The following is a 7,819-nucleotide window of genomic DNA, read 5'->3' as shown; positions in this document are numbered from 1 at the left end:
CCCTATCTCTCCCCTCCCCCCCTATGGGCTTAGCTGCTGTGCTTGCCTGCCGGCCTTGGTGGCCACTGCTGCTCCCTGGTCGTGCTGGACGTCGGTGGCATGCGGCATTGGCACCGCAGGCTGCTGCTGTTTGCTGGCTCGGGCACAATGCAGCTCTAGGGTACATTACTCGCAGCGCAAAGCTCGAAGGACTGCTCAGTGGCATTTAATTGGGCATTAATGCTTTCGCAATCGCAACTCAGATAAGACATGCTTAGCAGTCCTCAGATGTTTTTCTTTAGTTGCCAAGCAGATGCATCGTTGTTCACAGCCTTCAATCTGTCATCATCATTGCATTGTCATTTCAAATTAGTTGTAATATCACGCCGTCGGATGCTGCCACCTTCATGCTGTGCAGCAGATATGCAGTCATTGCCATGCATGCACTCGTCATCCCACAGTCATTATGCCTCAATCGTGATGACTCTAGAATTGTCATCCCATTGTCGATCACGCCATCATTGTCACCCCATCAGCATCATACTGTTGTTGGCATTCAACAGATACATTACACAGATTAGCAGTCCCTTTTAAGCTTCTAGAACAGAATGCATGTGATGATCTACCGCAGTAATATTGTGAGACACTTGGGCAGAACGATTGCTGGCCTCGATCGCCAAGCCTCCCTGCCACATAACTTATTTAAATCGCACACAATAATCCTAAATTGTGTCACAAAACTTCTACAACAAACGTCAACATTGTTGCCATAAGACCTTCTCTTTCATGCAAAACACAACTATTGTTATGTTCACTAACTTGATCTCCTCTCTTGAACTTGGTTCTTGCGTTGAATGGGTGCCATTAGTGTTTTAAATTCTGCTACTTTGTGCCACTGCCTCCTTCTCCTGAATAAGCAAACTTCATATTGATCCACATGCAATTACTAAAATTCACTGAATGCTTTCTTCATGACCAAGCACAATTTGTATGTTAACAACTCCAATTCACAAATCTGTTTTTGTCACTTCTGGCATGCCACAATGCTGTGTTTAGGCCCTTGATTTTTCTTATTTTAGATCTCCCAAAGAACTTAACGTATAAAATTAAACTTTCTGTTGATGACTGTGTGTTTTGTCATAAAACAACCAAAACCTGGCAGGTCCGCTTCAGTTCGAACAGACTAATGTCTCTTCGGAGTGTCATCACTAGTTAAAAACCTAACATCAGTAAAGGTAAAATTAAGAGATTTTCACATTATAGCTAGTCCTTTTAACACATTTACCTACAAAATTAAACACTAAACACCTTGCACATAGGTATTCATATTACTAATAACCTTTCAAGGAAAATACTGTCAATTATGGCTAATGCTAATAAATGAACACTTGGTGTTTTGTGCTGCAAGCTTTCTTGGACTTCTGCTTCCACTAAACTTATACTGTATAATGTTTGCAAGATCAAAAACTAGAGTTTGCTTCATTAATCCGGGATATACCTACAAAAAACACTACTCTCATATTTAGTTGAAGCCATACAAAACCAACCTGTACATTTTATTGTAGCTGCTTATTTTTGTACCGCAAGCACATCAACAATTAAAACTTGCCTTGATTGGCCAGGCTTGTCAACAAGAAAACTTACCCGTTTAATTTACAAATTCTCAATTGAAACACGTCTTTATTACCTCCTTGTATCTCATTGAAAATGAACCACGACCTCAAGGTACAGGTGCCAACATGCAAAACCAATCTTTACTATTCCTGTCAAAGGCAGCCTCAGAACACACTCACACATATATGTATATTCCATGGCACCTATTCCGTAACTCTAATGCTCCATTTGGTTATCTTCCCTAAGCTCACTAAGATGGAAAATTGGGCAAGTTGGTGAAGCTTCATGGTAGCTACTGCACGACAGACGCTGCCAAAAGTAACGGAACGGGACAGGATACAGCACTGACAAATGAAGTTTATTGGAAGAAAACAACCAATATGTAACACACATCACGTGACCAACACCCGTCCCCCCAGCATATGCGGATACATATCAAAACAACCTTCATATCACAGAATGCGCATGTTTTGATGGCAACACACATTTCACGGCTGATTAATCAACGTAAAAAAACAATTACTATGGCACAATGCAACTCAGTGGCTTTACTCAAGATGTAACAAGGCAACCTCACTATCTTGCGGTGGGATGAATGGCTGGCTAACACATAGTCAGCCTTTCTTCCTAATGTGATAAGCCTCAATTAATTCATGTGAGAGCTTTTCATAGTGTCTGAACAGCAGACTAGTACTTTCAAAAACTGGATGACACCCACAGTTGCAACAATGCACAGAAAGGTGTGAATGTGCAAAAACCCTTCAAAGAACTATGGTTACATCTTAGTCGAATGTTCAAGCATCTTCCAGTCTGACTGATATACTATCTTGTAGGCTGCAAGAAAAAGGAATCGAATAAACATTTTGTGTGCAAGAGACAAACTGCATGCTATGTTTCACTTTGCAGACCCCCTGTTCAGACACCCCTTGTGAAGAATGCGCTTGTTTATTGCTTCACATATTCCCTTCAGCTTATTTTTGCATGAAAACCTAATCCGGACCTGGAGCTTAGAAGCCACCTTTTTCAACCTGTGCGACAATGGATAGAGTAGATAATGGCAACTTTGTTACGCTCTTGCTCCTTAAGCTTCTTCCACCCTGGTTGCACTTGGAGGTCCTTAATTAACTTGTTGCAAGATAAAGAAACCACTGAAACTGCATAACCTGCCTCATCAAGCCTTGCCACCAGGTTCCTTACACTTTCAAGCATAAGGTGAGGATAGCTCTTGGGTAGGGCACCTCTAATTGCGTGAGTGGCAATACATAATAATTTTTGAATAGCTAGACCTATAATCAGGAAGAGAGTTAGAAGTTCTCGACTGATATCACCAGCATACGTGATCCTTCATAAAAATAAGCCTGATATAAGAAGTTGCAGCAAATTTTCTGGAACTTCTAAAGTGAAGTTGAAACCTTGCTCTTGTTCTCTAAATAGCTTCAGTATTTCGGTGACAGCTCTGCAAAAGTTACCGTTTGCCCATGAAAATCAAATAATCATCCACGTATCTGAAAATGTTAAGAGCAAGCCCACTCAGGTTTTGATTAATTTGCTGCTCAACGTAACTTAAAGAAATATTACTGAGCACTGGTGCAACACAGGAACCTATGCAGATGCCACCATTCTGGACAAATATTTTACCTTCCCACCAGACCGAAATTGACTTTAAATAGAAATCAAGAAGCTCCAGAAAACATGCAACCAGAATTTTACACCTTTCAGCAAGTTCCAGCTAATCTGTTTGATCGTGTATGCAGCCCTTAACAACCTGCAGGAGACATACCTGCAGCAAAGAATAGTATAGATCTTCTACATCTATATTAAAGCCTGTGCGTTTCCCAATATTATGCTCCTGCAGAAAGTATACAACACTCGGAGAGCTGGGAGCAAGGAATCGGTCCTTGATTCTCAGCTTGCCAAGGTGTGTCTGTAGAAATTATGAAACAACACGAAGGCATGATTTATATTCTGACACAATGGTCCTGAAATTGATTCCCTAGCTTGTATGTTTTGCACTGAAAAAAACCGCATAAAAGAAGACCTTTTCCCACCTTAACATCATTTGAGACCGTTGGCAACCCAAACTGATTCAACTTCACGACAGCTTAACATTTAATGTTAGCTAGATTGGCATAAATTTCATTAAAATTACTGTCAGTGGCCAACACACTTCCCTCCAGGAAAGTGCCTCCCAACATAACAAAATGCCCTTCTTTGTGTCCAAGAAAGCTCCAAGTTTCTGCCCCATATGTTAGCACAGGTAGAATGCAATGATTGTACGCTTGATTGGGCACAATGATATATATATACTTTGCATTCACCATCCAGGGAACAAGAGAAGCCAGGCATCACTGACCAATTTCTGACTAAAGGAATTAATCTTTGACCTCGTACATCTCTCCACCCTCACCTCCCTCACCTCCATCTAGGTTCCCAACACTTATATCTAAAAAGCTCGTCTACCACCACATACACATACCTTGAAGGTATGTTTGTGGAAAGCGTTTTCAACTTCTGCTTGCTTTTCTGGCACGAAATAAAACAGCCTTTTGTCTCTAAACCACTTACTTTTAAACTATCCCATTTGGTTCATTTTTCAAACTTTTGCAGAGTTGCATTCACATCTTCCATAGTTAACCGGCTCCATTTTCTTTCTTGCTTCCCAAAATATGTCATCGTGTCATGCTGATTTGGAAGGCCTTGCTAGCAAAGGGTATTTTATTTCAAGACTATCAGTGCAATGTTGCATGAAGAAAACTATTCTTGAAGTAAATAATTGTTCAGCTTGATATCATGACATTGCCGCATGGTTGTTATTTAACTCTGCAAAAGACTGGTCTTGCCGTCCTACCAAGAGTGTATTTCATGGGTATTACTCTCTTTCTTTTGACGTTAGTTTATGAGGCTCACAGATATGTATCTGTGTCAACAATAACACCTGGCACGGTCTCCTAATTTTGTGCAACATACACTACATTTCATCAGATAAAAGTTGCATGTTTTGTCTCTCGGACCAGTCTGCTCAGTGGCAGGAGGTCAAGACCACAGGTGGGAATGGCTCGCCAAGATCCATGGTGTCCGTCCCGTGATATGCAACTGACAAGATTTTGTTGTGGCAAGAAGACATGTCATACACCATGTAGTCTTTATAATTATTATGCACAGAGTTATCAGCATGATAATATCCTTAATGCTATAAATAATACCTCCAGCAGGCAGTCTATATGCTTATGCCTTTTTGTTGTTTATGGCAACAAAATACAACATCCTTTGAAGCATGCTCACTCACTGTCTGATGCACAAAATGAAGAATGTTGCCTTCTCTAAATTTATTAGCAAAAGAAAGTCACCCAGGAAGCAATTATATACATACACAACACAAACCAAAACCTATAAATGGGGGAAGAACACAAAGTAAGCTAACAATGAAAGAAACCAGACACCCAACATGTGTTACATGTTACTAAAGTATGCACATTCAACCTGAACTACAGAGATAGACGGTTTACTCCCGCACTCCTGTGCATGCATCTTGATATGTTAAGGCTCAGCTACTCTTTGTGTTTCATAACTATCCACATGTTTGTGAAATCTGGTGCACAATGCAAGAACGACAACGGCTTGACAGGTGGTTCACCTTTCGAGGAGTTATGTTCTATAAGTAGGATGCATGAACTCTTCCAGCCAATGTACGCACTACCACGTGAAAGCAGCAGCTTATAAACAGCACAATACCATACAACACAAATTATATATTTGCCACGTTATTAAATTTACATCATTTAAGTACATCAGAATTGGTGCTAAGGCTGATGCACAATATATGCATTTACTTTGGACAATGATAGATAAGGCAGGAACTTGGAATATGATTGAATATTCTTGGAACTGCTTTGATCATACAAGTCAAGGCTTTCTTTTTGACATCACCCACTCCCATTCGTTTCCTCTTTTTTTTTTTTCAAGTGAAGCATCGGCAGTGTTTGTGCCATGCGCTTCGAACGTGATTCTTCCTTGTTCACGCCTTTTAAAAGCGCATGGCCACGACCATAAAACAAGAAAATCGCCACAGTAACGCAGTGGCCCCTGTTTACTTTTTTTATAAACTTCACCGCAATACATCATGCATGCTTCACCGCATAACATGACTGTATTGCAGCAAAGCTGAATTTATAGAACTAACTTTATGTAACGGACCGTTTGTCATTCTGCTGCTCGCACGAGCATAAGCTCGCAAAGCCACGAAACGCAGACTTGACTTGCTGCTGGTTGATTTTCTAGTTAACATTTCGAGACGTCCACGTTGTTTATACAAAAACAAGTGAAGTTTCTCGCGCTTGTACGCGCTTCTAAAGGCAGCGTGACCACCTATAATTAAGGCACTGTCATAAGTGGCGACGAAATCCACACAAGGTACATCAACTTCCACAAAGCTACTGGGCAACGTCATCAATCACTCGCACAGGCGCCACCGATGAACTGGCAAACGCTGCGACGACATCCACACAAACCACGTTACTTTCCACGAAGCTATTGGACAACACAATCAGTCACGGTCACAGCTGAAGTCCGCTAAACACTACATGGGCAGAACTACAACGGCCACACTCGATCACTTCGCCACAAGCTCACATTTAACCACATCAAACAGCCACCATCACTTCTCCACAAGCACGAGCACACGCGAAGTCCGCACCATTCCGCACAGACAGAACGGAAGACGGAAGCACTAGAGTGTTTTAGTTGAGCGTCTTTACGGTACGCTCCGCTCTGAGCTGCCCCGCTAAGCCACAGCGGAGCGGTGGACGATTTTCACGTTTACCGTAGCGGAGCGGACCATAGAGTTTCTCACTACATTACCTTTTATAGTGAGAAACTCTATGGAGCGGACGGATAAATGGATGGATGGATGGATGGATGGATGGATGGATGTTATGAGCGTCCCCTTTGGAACGGGGCGGTGGGTTGCGCCACCAAGCTCTTGCTACTATGCTGCCTAATATCCTACCTAGGTTAACCAATGAAAAAAAGAAAAGACACTATGAACTACCGCGTCCAAACTTTCTGATCCCCTATTGCGAATTGTGCTTTTGTACGTCTCCGTCTTTTGTCGTTTCCCTACTTTTCTTCCACCAATCCTCCAATCGCCTCTTACTAATGTCTATTGCAGACCTGTTTGCTTTACCACTGCTCCCGCTGAACCCAAGGGCTTCAAGGAGGCCAGTGGTGCCTAAATCGACCGCTGGGTAGAGGTCTTCACATTCTAATAAAATATGCTCCGTCGTTTCCCTAGCTTTACCGCAGCAAGCACATGCTTCTTCTTCCTTCTTATATCTCGCTTTATAGGTGCGTGTTCTAAGGCATCCCGATCTCGCTTCGAAAAGTAATGAGCTTCCCTTTGAGTTATCATAAATGGTTTCTTTCCTGATTTCGTTTTTTCCTCTTAAGTAGTTACTCATGGCAGGTTTCTTTTCCATTGCCGCCACCCATGAGATTAATTCAGCCTCTCTGACTTTCCGCTTGACCTTCCTTGTTGCTGTGTTGCCCACCCCACAGGCCGCATACCGCTGGTAAGCTTCCTAGTTCTTTTCCTCCACTGTGAATCAATGTTTTGCCTGTACAGATACCTGAACACTCTCCCAGCCGAAACACTTTCTTCCATATTCCTCAGCCGTTCTTCATACTCAATTTTACTGCGAGCTTCCCTCACTTCAAAACTAGTCCAGCCCATATCCCCCTGCACAGCTTCATTTGTAATCTTCCCGTGAGCGCCCAATGCGAGGCGACCCACTGACCTTTGGTTCCCGTCGAGTCCTGATTGTACCCCTGATTTAAAGCAAACAACCGCATTTCCAAAAGTAAGTCCTGGAACCATTACCCCTTTCCACATACCTTGGAGGACCTCGTACCTATTGTATCCCCATAGCGCTCTGTGCTTCATTATGGCTGCATTTCTCTTCCCCTTGACTGTTATGGTTTTTTCCTGTGTTTCCATTATCCATTGCCTTCGTTTATCCATATACCAAGGTATTTATATACTGTTACCCGAGGTATTTCTTGGCCCTGTATCTCCACTGTCTGTTCACTGTTTTCATTGAATACCATAACACCTGATTTTCTAACACTAAATTTCAAACCTAAATTGTTGCCTTCCTGTCCACAGATATTAGCCAGACGTCGTAAATCGCTTTGCTTGTTAGCGAGCAACACAATGTCGTCCGCATAAAAT

The sequence above is a fragment of the Dermacentor andersoni genome, chromosome 10, assembly GCF_023375885.2.
Source record: "Dermacentor andersoni chromosome 10, qqDerAnde1_hic_scaffold, whole genome shotgun sequence".
NCBI classification, from domain to species: Eukaryota; Metazoa; Arthropoda; class Arachnida; order Ixodida; family Ixodidae; genus Dermacentor; species Dermacentor andersoni.
Note: the sequence above shows the minus strand (reverse complement) of the source record.